At 38.1% G+C, this 15,562-nt stretch overlaps 1 protein-coding gene across 5 annotated transcripts in view; it reads right to left on the reverse strand.

Moving 5' to 3' along the window:
- KIF6 (kinesin family member 6) overlaps positions 1 to 15,562 on the reverse strand; it is a 386,396-nt gene that overhangs the window by 264,472 nt on the left and 106,362 nt on the right. The gene's annotated exons all lie outside the window — the stretch shown is intronic.

Consider the following 15,562-nt stretch of genomic DNA (forward strand, 5'->3'; position numbering starts at 1 on the left):
GTCGATAGGTCTGATTATCACTGAATAGATACTGTAGTGTAGTTTAAAAGTCACAGATCAACGGTCTTAGAATGTGGTATTGAAACACCCGGTTTCAAGTCCTGGTTCCGTCACTTACCGGTGTTGAAATATTAAGCAAATTGACATAATTTTGGTTCTTGTGTCTTTGTAATCCCTATAATAAGGCTTGCTTTGCTGCAAAGAGCTATACTGAGTGTGGAAGTGGCCCATGAACTGTGAAAGGTCATATAAATGTCCATTCCTGTTGATATTCACTCTATTCAGATGCCTCCCATATCCTTATTTCCAACCACAGTTTCTCTGTGCACTAGATTAGAATGTCTACTGATAACTGCCACTAAAATGCCTTGCCAGCATCTTAAACCTAATGCTCCCCAAAATAAGCTCATCACTTTCCCTCATTCTGTGTCCCACACATGGACGTCCAGTCCATTCCTCTTGAATTTACTTCTACTTCTATCTCCAAATATCCTTGATCTCTCCTCTGGGTCATGACATTCTCTCCTTATTAGTCTCCCCAAATTTACTCGTCTCCTCCAATTGTTCTCCACGTTGTAGAATAATATTTTTAAAAAACATATTTGATTACATCAGTTCTACCTATATTTCTGAATTAAACTATCACATCACTAAGACTAAATATCTCTAGTTCCTTCAAGTGTGTTCCTCAAAATATTTTTTTTAATATGGCAGGCACTCTGACACTCTGAATTGCATATATTCTTTCTAGTGTAGACTAACCACAGCAGAGGACACTGGAATCCAGGCAATCTAAATCTAGAGTTGCCCATAACTAGCACATGAAGTGTCCTATCATGTTTGCTCCACCCTTTTACCCATGATATGAAATTTGTTTGGGAAACACACACACATACACAAACATTTATTTGATGACTGACCTGTATTTGATTAGTTTTTACCCCAAGTTACAATCACTTGAGATAATTATGGAACTTTTTTCTTTCAATTTTTTGCTATCTACAAATGAAAGTATCCTCATCCAAATAATTTGTAAGAATTAATAAGGCAGAACAACATTCCATGAACACTCCTACTCTCTACTCTGTTAGGAAACAGTTATGGGTATTTTCCAATTGGCTTTAATCCAAGCACTTTCATATACCTTCAATTTCTCTGTATATCCCCAAGGATACTTTTGAGAGACTTTATTAAATAAATTGGATCTATTTGATCTATGAGTTTTTATAACCTTATCAAAAAAGTGAATAGAATTAGTTTAAGATGAATCAATGTTGACTCTTTCCTAATTGCTTACTGATCATTATTTAAGAATGCTTTACCAGATTCTTGTCTTAGGGCTTAGTATCAAAAATATTAACTTGCCATTTTCCAAATATATTTTCTTTCTTGGAAAATAAGAAAGTATATGGCTTTCTTTAATGGGGTAAAAGTCTAAAAACCCAGGATCACTGGTCCCTTATAGATTCATCATAACAAGTTCCATTGGGAAGGTTACATCCTCTAGCAAATGCTTTCCACTTCCTTCTTCCTCCCACCTAGATTCTGAGCTCCTTGAGGCTGTCTTATTCATCATTGTAACCCTAACATAATACAGCATAATAGTGTTCAAAAATACTTGTTTAATTGCTGGCCTTATTCATTTCTAGCTTTCTGGAAGCTCTATGGCATGCTCCATAATTTCTAAAAATCTCCATATCATTCCAAGACCACATCTGCAAACTCCTTTTTCCCCCCAAATTCTTTAAGTCCATGGAATTCATTTAAGTCTAAAAATTAGAATTATTTGAAAAAGTAAGATCGACTCAAGTCTCCCTACCCATTGTGCCTGATTCCAGAGATCTCCCACTACCCTCTACATCTTCAACTGCCTTTTCTCTAACCTAGAATGTCCTCTTGCTGGTCAAGTATTGCCTATCATTTCTGACTGGGAAATGTATGTCCTCTTCCTCCTCCAAAATAAACCTACTCAAAATTAAATTACCTCCACGAATTCTCTTGGACGATTCACAAATGGCATTAGCTATTGTGTTCAAAAAGGACATTTAACATTTGTGCGTAGAGTAGAAGATCATTAATATTCAAACTCTGGAAAAATCCAAATGATGGATTTTTCCAAATGGATTTTTAAATGTTTAGCATTTTAAAAATTATGACATAATATGAATAAATTTGCTACAGGGGCAGAGAGGGGTAATGGTGTGATCTATCAGGCCTCAGATGAGTGTTTGGTGGCCAGCCCACTTTGCATGATGTAATTATAAAAGGTACACATTATAAAAGGTGACTCAAAAGTGACCCTGTCAGACAATAGTGACTTCAAACTTTCTATACAAAAGGGGCTTGGAACAGCAACGTGGCTGTGGATGGTACTTGCAACGGCTTTGGCAGAGCACTTTACATAATATAGCATCAAATCAAGAAAACACCACATGCCTACACTGAAGACTGAAATTCCTTCTCCTACAGCCCTCCAAGCCATTTACTGGCACTGGCTGGCCTACCACTCTCAGAAACTATTTCATAAGTTTAAAAATCTCATATTTCACTGCATAAGAATCATTTTCTACAAAGCAGGACATATTCGGAGGCTGACAGAAAATTTTGCAAAGCGATGGTATAGTGGCAAGAATTGGTGAACATCTTCAAAAGGCTGTTCAGTCATCTTCCCTTATGGATTCTGCAGATACACAACAACCAAGCCTGGTGCTCGATGATTTCAGAACACATATTCTTTTGCAGTTGTTGTTATACAGAGTCTTATTGGCAGATCAACAAGGATTCCCTGTGAATTGAAATGTTCACCTTTTTTTTTTTTTTCATTATTTCACAACAGGGTGTGTGTGGGAGGGGCAGTTATGTGTGTGTGTGTGTGTGTGTGTGTGTGTGTGTGTGTGTGGCTATTTTCGAGATTGAACATTTTGATTTTAGGGCCAAAAATTGATAAGTGAAAAATGGTTTTTGTGTTTACATAATATACTATTACGTTTCGGGTAAATTTTTTTCTTTTAGTCAATCTCATGTTTTCAATCAATTTTAAAGTAACTACACATAATATAGCCCACAATGATTTGAATAATCTCTTTAAATTACATATAACATTTTCTAGGATCCTTTGAATGCTTTGTTATCTCTTGCCATATCTTATAGTCCATTCCTATGTACCAAATTCTTTTTTTCAATGACTCTCCTATTTTGGGGTGAAATATCTCAACAAGAATTTCCACTACACTAGATTAGGTCTGGTGAAGAAAATCTCTTAGACTGAACAGAGTGTATAATGTATACTCTTGAGATTCTTTAAAATAAACCAGCAAAGAACAAAAACAGCACCACAGAAGCCGTAATCCAGATTTCCACTCCAATTCTCCTGGTCTGATAACACTTTCTAACCCGATAGCCTAACTGATTTCTTCCTCTGCTCATTTATTCTATCTGAATTGAAGACTGAAAATAATAACTTCTTTGTGTTTTCTGGGCTACCCCAGCCTTCAGGTTAAAACTCACCCTTAAGTGATTCCCTAACCTTCCCACCATTGGCTAAATGATTCCATATCCAATTCCTCCCATAGCACATGGGTTATCAGGAGGCCCACCACACCCTTGATGTACACCAACCCAGCCTGGAAGTAAGAACTGACCAAACCGAGTGGTGGATCGTGTGACACTAAAAACACCTGCCTTGATTCTTCCTGAGGCTGTTTCAGAACACAGTGCTTAGCAGCAAAATATCCCCAATTAGATAACCTTCAATTGGAATTAATAATTCTAAACTCCTTGTTTTTCTTTCTGATTTTTCTCTTTATAAGATACGTGGCTTTTAGAAAAGTAGTCAAAATCATTTTCTCTAGTTGCAGGATTTCTAGGCCCAGCATATTGTCAAGGTAGTTTTGTAAAAGAGAAAAATAGATTAGGTACATCAGTTTTGTGTAAAATTCAAAAGCAAGCTTTGGAGTAACCTGGAATATATAATAAGAATTTTCTAGCAAGTATGATTCACCTTTCTGATATCCCATTATATTTTATTATATATCTCTCCTAACAAGTCTGTGATCAATTTGATGTGTTTTTTTTTTTTTTTTTTTTTTTTTTTTTTTTTTTCACATCCTGTAAGATCTACTAGGGTGACTTAATTTTAGGAAAACTAAATGTCAGAATTAGGGATGGCTCTTTTTCTGCTGGATGTCAGAATTCAGAAGATTGCCTCTCTGCGGGTCACTTCTTCAGGATTTGACAAATGAAAGTCAAGTGCATTTATATCAAAAGCTAAGTATGTTAAAATTGGCCCATTTGCAAACTGAGAAGGAATTTTACCCATATCTTCAATCAGTTATGTCCAACTATCATCTCTGTTTATCATCCTTGAACGAGCTATCATCACATAATCACCAAAGTAAAGGTTTGTTCTCTGAACAAGGGAAATTATATGACCCCAAATGTTGCCCCGGCCTCCCCCATTTTTTTTTTACTTGACTGTGAGAAGAATCATAACAAAATTGATTCTTCAATGGCAACAAGTAACTTATTGCCGTTATCTAGCACATTTTTCACCTTTTACATTGAGTTTAACTTTTTTTTTCTTTTTTCCTTTTAAAATTCAGCCTGGCTTAACAATTTCCACATGTGACCATACACAGAACTGGAACAACAATATTATGGGCTAAAAAGTCTAGTCATCTCATGAATTGACAGCAGCTCAGAGGGTTTGTCTTTAGGGAAAACCTATTCTGAACACATTACACAACTCAAGATTATAGGTAAGCTGAAAATACCCTTCACTATCCTCTGTACAGACAAGATCAGTACTGAACTCAGAACTCAGATATACTTTCGTATAATTTTATTCTTATGAAAGAAGTTTATCCCGTCAGATTGATGGTGATAACTCTCAATGCAACGTTTCAGGTCGGACATCAAGATCAAACAGACAGGAATTCAGGGACAATGTCATTTACGGTAGAGATGCTGAAGGAAGAACTCTAAAAGCACAGAAAGCTACTATTAGAAACATTATTTCTCTCTGCTTTATAGTCCAATCATATTTTTTCCGTATTTTGAAGATTCTGCAGTTCTTTCTATGGCCATGAAGATCTCAGTTGCTGTTACAACTGGCAACACTCCAAATGGCATACCCCAACCTAGTAAAAGTACTTGTTGAAGGTTTTTGGTGGTTTGTAAGACCCCTGTCTCCTCCGTCCTAGCTGGAACCATTATAAGGATTGGATACAAAAGTTAGCTTGCCAGAAAAAAAAAAAAAAAAAAAAAAAAAAACCTATCAGCGAGAAATGCTGTAAGAATAGCTTCTGTGCTTAAAGCTACAGCCAAAATTGACATCCTGCCAGTTTCCCCCTTGTGTATTCCTGACTTGTTAGATAAGCCAAAAGCAATCTGAGTTATTATCTCAGTTTCTTGCAGAAATGTTGTTACTCAGGGGCTAATCCTAGGCCTCTTTCCTCTCTGTTCCATTTCCTCCCTTCTATTTTTGTTTTCTATACCACAGCAGAGACTCTGAGTCCTAAAAGCAGCATTTTCCCCAGACCCCTTTTAGCTGGCACCCAACTGGGAAGGGGGGGGATGCTCTGGCTTCTCCCCTCCTCACGTCCTCCCATCTCCTGCCAGTGCCTCCACTGGCTGAGACTTGCCTACGGAGTGAAGCAGCTTCCTGGCGCTGCTGATCTCTCTCTCTAAGCAGCACTTTCTCTCCTCACTTTTTGCATCCTTCGTTATTTTTCAGCCACATGTCTCCCTCTTTCCCCCCTCCTCATTCCCTCCTCCCCTTCTTCCTCCTTCTTTTTTGCTTCCAATGGCACTTTCATCTTTACAATGGCTTTCTTTTTCTCTGTCATTTCTTCTCTGGCGTCCTCAAACTTGATTTTCATCTTCTGCTCTTGTAATCCCTTCTATATTTTGGAGCTATTTTTTTTTTTTAATAAAGACTATATCGAGGTAACATAAGACTGTGAAGAACACTTCCTCTGCCCCCTGATATAATCAGCATTCAAATATGGGTTACTTAGCCACCCCCCCCCCCCCCCCCCGACTCCCCGTCGCCCTACTCCATATATATGGTAAGTCTTCAGCTGTTTTCTTTCTGACAATTTTATCTCTGAACATATCCGTCTTTTTCCTAAAGAACAGTCTGGGGCGGGGGGGTGGGGGGCGTGCAGCATTCAAATCAAGTTTGTGCCCTGAATACTTTTACTTTATATCTGTTATGTTCTTAGCTCAAAGAACATATACATACTTTCCTCATCCCCCCCCCCCCCCCGCCCCAACAGGCCTGGGATGGTACATTTTAGTCACTAACTCCCTGAACTCCACTCACCACACACCACCTTTCTTGCCACGAACTGAGACCGCTGACCATAAAAATGACTTGTCTTACAGGTTCCGTCTTTGGATCCATCTTTCATAGTGTAGAATGAGTATCTATCTAATACTACCCCTCCCCCCATACTTCCCTGTGTTCTTAGACCTCATCGCTGTAACCAAAAGATCACTGGATTTGCATTGGAGAATTGTGACCCTTTCTTTAAGGGGAAACTCTATCCTAACTGAGGCTGGAGGATGAATGTTTTGGCTCTCAGCACCCTCCCTCCCCATAACTCAAATTTCATAATCTTTGGCAGTTTCTCTCATGGTTTGAGGTTATGGCTATTTCCTTGTTTCACTGAAGATGGCTTCTTTTTCCCTCTGTTTTTTATATTTTGTTGCTGTTGTTAGAGCATTTCAGTAACAGGGACTGGAGTAAAAATTTCTTTCTCTATGCTTAATCAGAAATGAGAATTTGAAAGATCAATAGAAACTCTGGAGCTAAATTTTTACAGCCAAAAAAAAAATTGTGTTTCTCTAACCACGGATATAGAATAGGTATATTTTAACTTTCTAATAATGGCTGTACTATGCCACTTCATTTATTTTAATAAATAAATGTTTTAGATCTCAAAACTCATGGTTCATGCAATACCACTAATCAGGTTAGATGAGAGCAAAATGCAAACCATGATATAACAGAATCACTATTTTTAAGAAGTTACATATTCTTCCTATATCTCATATATAAAATATAAGGAGAGAGAAATGCCTGACATATGTAAGTGCTCAAAATTGAAATTTCCTGGGGCGCCTGGGTGGCTTGGTCAGTTAAGCATCCGACTTCGGCTCAAGTCATGATCTCACGGTCCGTGAGTTTGAGCCCCGCGTTGGGCTCTGTGCTGACAGCTCAGAGCCTGGAGCCTGTTTCAGATTCTGTGTCTCCCTCTCCCTCTGCTCCTCCCCTGTTCATGCTCTGTCTCTCTCTGTCTCAAAAAAAATAAATAAACGTTAAAAAAAAATTTTTTTTTTTTAATTGAAATTTCCTTCCTTCAGTAGATTAAGAAAAGAGATTAGAATTGTCAACACATCTGCTAAGTATTCTAGCTGCCTACTGAGACCTAATAATAAAAGATACTATTCTTATTGTAATAACAGCAGGGCCAACATGTATTTTGCGTGCTGTGTATTTTGCTCTTCCCAGGCTCAAAAATCTTGGAATAAACTTGTTAATTACATACAATTAATATATCTCTCTTTAAAACAATTTTTTTTTTATTTGGGAAAGAGAGGGGGAGAGAAAGAGAGTACACGAGCATGGGAGAGGGGCAGAGAGAGAGAGAGAGAGAGAGAGAGAATTCTAAGCAGGCTCCACACTCAGTGTGGAGCTTGATGCAGGGCTTGATCCCACGACCCTGGGATCATGACCTGAGCTGAAATCAGGAGTCAGACACTTAACTGACTGAGCCACCCAGGCGCCCCTATTCAGTGTCCTTCTAATCGTCTTCTGGAATAGGATCCTGGAATACTAACTGCTACCCAAATCTTCTGGTTTCCCACACATACCACACAAGATCAAGGCTTAGTGTTGTTAACAAACATAGTCACACAGTAAAGCTGCTCTGTCCTTCCTGTGTTGTCCTTATGCTATTAGGTCACGTGTCCAATGACAGTTGTTCCTACAGGTGGCATAAACCTACCAACTCCACTCATGCCCTGTCTCCCAGCTGTGTTTGCACTTCTACAGGGCCACACCGTCACTCCATAAGTTTGATAATGTGCAAGTCTAAGAAATTACAAAACACATCAGCACAACTCAGATAAATCTTACTAGGTTTTTTATTTCAAGCAAAGAGTCAGGTAGAAAGAACTAATAGGTTGATAGACTGATTATTTGGAAAGTAACCTCTTCCAAAATGTATGGGGTATCACAAATTTTAAAATGTCAAAGTTGGGGTGCCTGGGTGGCTCATCTGGTTAAATGTCTGATTTCCACTCAGGTCATGATCTCACAGCTCGTGCTTTTGAGCCCTGCGTCGGGCTCTGTGCTGACAGCTCAGAGCCTGGAGCCTGCTTTGGATTCTGTGTCTCCCTCTCTCTGCCCCTCCTCCACTCATGTGCTCGCTCTCTCTCTCTCAAAAATAAACATTTAAAAATTTTTTTAATAAAATAAAATGTCAAAATGTCTGGGATGTACTCTGGAGTCACCAACAGGCACAGTGTATCATAAGGCCACTTTTGATTCTGGGCTTGAGATTGTAGGTCTTCTCTCCAAATCTTCCTCTCCCCAGCAATGTGACCAAATTATTAATTAATGACTGGCCAACTAGTTGCCAGGTGCTGAAAGAACAGAGCTGAATAGGACAATAGTCTTATCTTTAAATAAATAATTGCTAGCCGAAAATTTTAGGGTATTTCCAAATGTCACTTAACTTAGTTCTTACTATAACCCTGGAAAGTAGGTATCATTCTGCCCATCGTACAGGTTAGAAGTGTGGTTCACATTGGGTCAGTGACTCGGCCAAGGACATACACCTCTCAAGGTGGAGCCAGGAGCAGAATAGGAGATCATCTCCAAAGCTCGTGCTCTTCACCTCTGCCTGGCAGGAATGCATAGTGATGGTGAGGAAGCCACAGAGTGGCCATCAACACTGACTGGAAGAACTCACCTGATGGTTCACTCAGGAAAGGAAGACAGGTGGGAAGAAAGCACACCACCCACCAAAAGGACCCTGGACTCTCCCAATGTTGGCACAAAGTGTTCTGTTCTCACCAAAGGTCCCCTTCAACCAGTTTCATAACCAGTGCTATCTACTAGCTAAAGCATATTATTCCTCTTGAACTCGTCAAGGTCAAGAGCTACACTTGGTATCAATCATATGAGAAATTATATTCTAGGTTATCTGGACACTGGATCAGTTTTCCAGGGTTGCCATAACAAAGTATAGCAAACCGGGGGGCTTAAATACCAGAAATTTATCATCTCACAGTCCTTAAGGCTAGAAATCCAAAATGAAGGTGTTGGTTCTTCCCTCTGAGGGCTGTGAGGGAGGGATCTGTTCCAAGCCTCTCTCCTTGGCTTATAGATGAACATTTTTGTGTTCATATAGCATTTCCATGTATATGTATCTGTCTCCAAATTTCCTCATTTTATAAGGACACCAGTCATATGGGATTAGGGCTCACCCTTATGACCTCATTTTAACTTGGTGGCTTCTATAAAGACTCTACTTCTTAATTAAGAAGGTCACATTCTGAGGTACTGAGGGGTTAGGACTTCAACCTATGAATGAGGAGGAGGGGGAAAGACACAGTTTAACCCATAACAGACATTACTATGAAGTTTTGGTAGAAGACACCCCAGTGTCTTTGGAGAAGACACTATTCTCTTTTCCAAACTGGCTTGTAAAAGAGGCTTGTGTTAGTCTAATGATTCACTCTGAGCAGCACTACAATTCCTTAAAATGAATATTTAAATTGAGCTTTTACCAATGGAAGCTATTTCTAGAGGGAGGATTCAAAATGAACCCTGATTTTGTTAATTCAGGATAGCCTTTTTCAAGATTCAGGTAAAATTCCCATGCCCCAGAAATCTCTGATAAGATCCACCCCAACCTGATGATGACCGTCCCTTTCCATGTGAATGTGTGAATAATGAAGTAGATGCTACTGGACATCAAATTTCAATTCAAAAAAACAAAACACTTTCTAATATGTAGGATTATTTATCAGTGAGCTATTGCATCTCTAAGCATGGCATCCAAAGCAGAAACCATAAAATAAAAAATTGACTTAGCTATATTAAAGGAAAGAAAGTACAATGAAAAGAAAATCTATAAAATTTTAAAATATTTGCTAAATGCATGACAAAAACAAAAATTTTTATCTTTAATGTTCATTCATTCAATAATTATTTACTGAGCACCTACTATATGTCAGGCTTTGTTTCTAGGTATGACAGATATGAACAAGACCAAGTCCCAGCCCTCATGCACTCAACAAATCAACCGGACCTACCCTAACACTGCTGGAGAAAAACAATTAGAAGACATAAACAAAAACAGAAATGCAAATGGTAAATAAATTACAACAATTTTTTTGCCTCCCAAATTAGCAGAACTTTCAAATTTTGTGGTACTGAATATGTGCAGGGTGCAGGATATGGATGTGCTCAAAAACTTCTCTGTGAGTGGGTTTCAATCAGCATGTTAATGAAAAACCAAACTGCCTTCAGGTTTAGCCAAAGCACATTTAAAATGCTAAAATGGCAAATGATGTATCCAGTAAAAGACTGGTATCCAAAATATATAAAGAATTGATACAACTCAACACTGCAAAGAAGATGTCCAGATTGGCCAACAGACACATGAAAAGATGCCCAACGTCACTCCTCATCAGGGAAATACAAATCAAAAACCACAATGAGATACCACCTTACACCTGTCAGAATAGTTAAAATCAACAACACAAGAAACAACAGGTATTGGCAAGGATGTGGAGAAAGGGGAACCCTCTCGCACTGCTGGTGGGAATGCAAACTGGTGCGGCCACTGTGGAAAACAGTACAGGGGTTCCTCAAAAAGTTAAAAATAGAATTACAATATCAACCAGTAATTGCACTACTGGGTATTTACCCCCAAATACAAAAACACTAATTCAAAGGGATAAGACATGCACCCCTATGTTTACTGCAGCATTATTTACATTAGTCAAACCTATGGTGAGATCCCAAAAGTCCACTGACTGAGGAATGGATGAAGATGTGGTATATACACACAATGGAATATTACTCAGCCCTAAAAGAGGATGAAATCTTGCCATCTGCAATGACATGGATGGAACTTAGAGTGTATTATGCTAAGTGAAATAAGTTAGTCAGATAAAGACAAATGCCATACGATCGCATTCAAATGTGAAATTTAAGAAACAAAACAAATGAGCAAAGGGGAAAAAAAAAAAGAGAGAGACAAACCAAGAAACAAACTCTTAACTATAGAGAAGAATTTGATGGTTACCAGAGGGGAGGTGAGTGTGGTGATGGATGAAACAGGTGATGGGGATTAAGGAGTGCACTTGTCACTATCAGCACTGGGTGATGTATGGAGGTGTTGAATCACTTATATTGTACACCTGAAACTAATATAACACTGTGGTAACTATAATGGAATCAAAATTTAATTTAACTTAATTTAATTTAACTTAATTTAATTTAATTTAACTTAATTTAATTTAAAAAATTTAGATTTGTAGGTTTTGCATTCATTAAGCATTTCTGCAGGTGCTTACTGTGGGCCAGGCACTGGTCAAGGTGCTAGGGACCCCAAGATGAAGAAAATCCAGTAAGATCCTGGCCCTGAAAGAGCTTACTCTAGACAGAGAGACAAATGTAATTTTTTAAAATACCATTTCGTACATGTTCTAACCAAAAGGAATAAAATGAAATGCTAAAATGCATATTCCTGGGCTCCACCACAGAGGTTCTGAATCCATCGATCAGAAGTGGGATCCAGGAAACTGTCTTTTTACTATCACAGGATATTCTAATGCAAGATACCCTCAGGCCACACTTGGGCACAGAGTGTTCTAGACCATGGGTGGGTCTAAGCAAAGGGTCCCAGCAACAGGACACTGCAGGGCCTCACAGTCGAATGCAGAATGTCTTGGTCAATTAGATTTGATTAATTGAGAGAAACATTTCAATGATAAGACAGAGAAGTATCAAGTCATGTTTGCTACCGGTGGGCTTTGACCCTGGGTCACACACAGTTGAGCTCTTACAATTTATTCTCTTTGGCACAGCAATTCAACTGTTTTAAAAAACTTACCCTAAGGACATAATCAGGTTTTATTCAAAGCATTAGTAGGATCACAGAAATTATTGAAGATTTCTGAATGAATAAGAAGAGGATGAAACTACTCTTATTTTCCTCAGAATGCTGGCTCTGGGTAGAAAACACTAAAAGGAAGAGAGCTCCACTTTGTGTCCCACATATTCAGACTGTTTTGCAAATGTTTTCTGGTTACCATGGCAACTTCTGGACAGCTCTATGTAAATGGGAAATTGGGGACCTCATTTTTTAAAAAACGATTAGTATGTTCTTTTTATCCTGGTTAGCTTGTTCTGTGCTGACAAATTACATTCTGACAGCTAGGCTGTAATCTAAAACATACCTTATTAGAGGCTCTAAATGATAAAGTATTTCCAGGGATTGATAGTTAGTCTTCATTTATACTCTGATGTATTTATTTGCTTTCAATGAATTCAAGAGATAAACTGAAGTGCTAAATACTTACTATACTTCTTAAGTAACTCAGAAATATATCCTCCCTTGAAAAATTTGACATGTTACTGACATGATTATTGTAATCGTGAAATGTAATATACAGAAAGAGCACAAGCTTCTGAATCAGTCATCTCGCAGCTGAACCCTGGCTCTGCCACTTGTTAGTTATGCGGCTTTGGGCAAGTAGTTCAACTCTTTGAGCCTCAGTTTCCATTTATAAAATAAGAATCAAAAATAATATCGAGAGAGAGAGAGAGAGAGAGGTGCATAGAAAATCTGTGCAACAATGCCAAGTCTATTGAGCAGGTTCTCAATATAACATGGTAGCTACTACCAAAGAAAAAAATCAAAAGCAAGCAGAGAAACATCCAAAAACCTGTTAGACTTGGTTTAAAAGAAATTGGGCTTTACAAAGAAAAAAATGAATAAAAAAATAATGTACAACCAGCATTATTAGGATTGAAACTTGTCAGGTTTTAGCTATTTATGATACTATTATTAGATGCTCAGTAGTAATAGGAAAAGACGGTTGGAATTCTGTGAGGTGGTAGAACATGACAGATACTTTGGCACAAAGAAGCTTAAACTCCTCAAAACTTTACAAAACAATAGTGTGAAAGTATGCACCCAGCTAAAGTTAACACATAACTTTGAAATATCAAATGACCAAGCTTTTAAGCTAATAGAGGTCATAGAGAACCATGGTCAGGAGCCCTCCATGACCCATTCAAGATGAGGAAATATAATTTGTGAGGGCAAGGCCTAGAGGGCAAGGTTTCTCTAGAGATGAGTCACCTCTGGAGGAAGGTTAGCATTGAGGCAGGGACAGGTTTCTCTACTTGTTTTCTAATAGCATTTATGAGTCTACTTTTCTCTCTTTCATATTCCACTGGTGGCCAGGACTCAGCTCTACCCTGCATCTCTAGGTTTGCTCTTTATTAAACTATGTATAGAAAAGGATCTTTAGTTGGGCATGCTGAATCTTTTGCCATTATACTCCCTAATTCTTAATCTGCTTTATTTCTTAATCTTCAACTATCATGACAAATAAGAACATCATGGATGATCACATGAGCAATTACTGTGGAAGCAAAACACAAATGCAGAACATTGGAAAGCCAAACAAGATATTCAGAAATTAAGAACTACATAAAACTTTCTTTTACTGGAAATAATAATTCCAGGGTTCTCAAATCCGTGTTTCATGTCATACATAAATTCAACTTATATGTTAGTCTACCGAAAAGCAATCACACAGAACTGGTAAAAAACAACAAAAGTAAGGGCCCAGAACAATAACAGATACCAGCAACATGCGTTGGTACATTCTGGAGAGTAGAAATGGGGCAGAGAAAAAAGTCACTTGATAGGGATTTTCTCAGACCAGTTATCCCTGCCAGCTTAATATCTTCACCTACTTTACCTCTGTTATCAGAGACAAGGTAAAACACAGAACTCTGGGAGCATGGTTTAAAAAGGAAAGTGCCAAGATTATGCAATGGGGAAAAGACAGTCTCTTCTTCAATAAATGGTACTGGGAAAACTGGACAGTACACACAAAAGGACAAAACTGGACACCTTTCTTACACCATACACAAAAATAAACTCAAAAAGGATTACAGACCTAAATGTGAGACCTGAAACCATAAAACTCCTAAAAGAAAACACAGGCAGTAATCTCTTGGACATTGCCCTTAGCAACATATTTATGGATATGTCTTCTCAGGCCAGAGAAACAAAAGCAAAAATAAACTATTGGGACTACACCAAAATAAAAAAGCTTTTGCACAGCAAAAGAAACCATCAACAAAACAAAAAGGCAATCTAGTGAATGGGAGAAGATATTTGTAAATGATAAATCTAAAATATATAAAAACTTACACAAGTCAACACCAAAAAACCCAAATAATCTGATTAAAAAATAAGCAGACAACCTGAACAGACATATTTTTAAATAAGACATCCAGATGGCCAACAGACACATGAAAAAATGCTCAACATCACTAATCACCAGGGAAATGGAAATGAAAATCACAATGAGATATCAACTCATACTAGTCAGAAAAGCTAGTATTAAAAAGACAAGAAATAACAAGTGTTAGCAAGGATATGGGGAAAAGGGAACCTTCATGCACTATTGGTGGGAACATAAATTGGTGCAGCCACTGTGAAAAACAATATGGAGGTTCCTTGAAAAATTCTAAACAGGATTACCGTATGATCCAGTAAGTCCACTACTGAGTATTTCCCTAAAGAACATGAAAACACTAATTCAAAAAGATATATGTTTCTTGCAGCATTATTTATAACAGCCAAGGTATGGAAGCAACCCAAATGTCCACCCGAAGATGAATGGATGAAGAAGACGTGGTATACACAAGCAATGGAATATCACTCAAGTCGTTAAAAAGAATGAGATTTTGCCACTTGCGACAACATGGATGGACCTAGAGGGGATCATGCTAAGCGAAATAAGTCAGACAGAGAAAGACAAATACTATGTGATCTCACTTATATGTGGAAAATAAAACACAAAACAAACAAAACCAGACTCTTAAATACGGACAACAAACTAGTGGTTGCCAGAGAGGACACAGATGGAGGATGGACAATGTAGATAGAGGGGATTAAGAGGCATAAACTTAGAGTTATAAAATAAGTAAGTGACGGAGATGGAAAGTACAGCATAGAGAATAGCACTGTGGTAACATTGCTTGGTGACAATGGTGACTATACTTATTGAGGCAAGCCCTGAATATTGTATAGACTTGGCAAATCACTGTGTTGTATGCCTGAAACTAATATAACACTGGATGTTACTTATACTTCAGTTAAAAACAAAACCAAAAACAGAAGTGCCAGTGATAGCAGCAAGCTGTTCATTTGGGGAACTGTTCCCACACCACTACGGCCACTCCATTCCTTTACTGCAGCGTCGCTGAATGACAGCTTTGCGACTCTCTGTC

Source organism: Panthera onca, chromosome B2 (genome assembly GCF_046562875.1).
Source record: "Panthera onca isolate mPanOnc1 chromosome B2, mPanOnc1 haplotype 2, whole genome shotgun sequence".
NCBI classification, from domain to species: domain Eukaryota; kingdom Metazoa; phylum Chordata; class Mammalia; order Carnivora; family Felidae; genus Panthera; species Panthera onca.